Raw genomic sequence first — 1111 nt, forward strand, 5'->3', positions numbered from 1 at the left:
AACCTTCTCCCGGGTCTAAGTTATTTCCCCTCTAATTTTCAGCCAAATTGGTCAAACCGTTTTCATTATATGTCGTGACAACGGAAAGTGGATTTCATTTTTATGTTGCACACAATAGTGCCAAAATATAAAGGGGATAAATAAAAATTAAATTGACCGTCTGGGGAGTACCTAAGGCGTCAGACATGGACAGATTACATGCAACTACTCTATCTGTATTGTCTATGATTAAAAAATACCAGACATTCAATAACTATCAAAACAAAGCCAATGCAAAAGTCATAACAAAACATTAGTACTGAAACTTTCGAACTGCCTTTTTATTTACAATTTACCTCATTTTACATTTAATTTTAATAACTTCAGTGATTCCAAAGTGAACTAATTCTGGATCAAAAAGTTTTAACCATGACTAAGTAGGTATCTGGCATCCAACGTAAGTAAATCATTTACTTATTCTTTGTTTTGCAAGTTACAGATTTTCTTTGCATAAAAAAAGTTATTGAAGTTTGTACCAAGGTTTGTACAATTTAGCTTGTGACTTTTTCGGTACCTATTACAAAGTTTTACTTTAGTCCATGAAAGCAAAATTAAAAAAAAAAAACACTTTTACTTTTTCCTGAATATCACTAAAGTTTCTTTGTTCTAGTTTTAAGTATAATATGTGGAATTAGTTGGGACGGCAGTAGTTATAATCTGAAATGATTCTCTTAATAAACATTTTTTTAATGAAAGTTTAAGCTTTAGGTATGCTTGTTTCATGTGAGGTAGGAAATTAGAAATCAAAAATTGCTCACATCATTTAGGGCAAACAACTTCCGCGAACCATTGAAATAGGTAATAAACAGTTATTTCTCATGGTTTCACCTTTCTCCGGAAGGTAATAACTTCCCAAATTTTGAAGCTGAAGTTCAGCTTAGTTCTATGTAGGAAATAAAATAATAAGCAATGACTTAGGTATGTATTTTTGATTCTAGCACATAATCATTTACTGTATGTACTGGCTTTCGGTTAGGTGGATAGGGTGTCTTCGGGTGACCACTCAATGTGGTTCTCCCTTTTTATCTGCTTGTTCACTAAATGCTAAGTGCATAAAATAAAACAAAATAAG

Source organism: Helicoverpa armigera, chromosome 15, assembly GCF_030705265.1.
Source record: "Helicoverpa armigera isolate CAAS_96S chromosome 15, ASM3070526v1, whole genome shotgun sequence".
Taxonomy (NCBI): Eukaryota; Metazoa; Arthropoda; class Insecta; order Lepidoptera; family Noctuidae; genus Helicoverpa; species Helicoverpa armigera.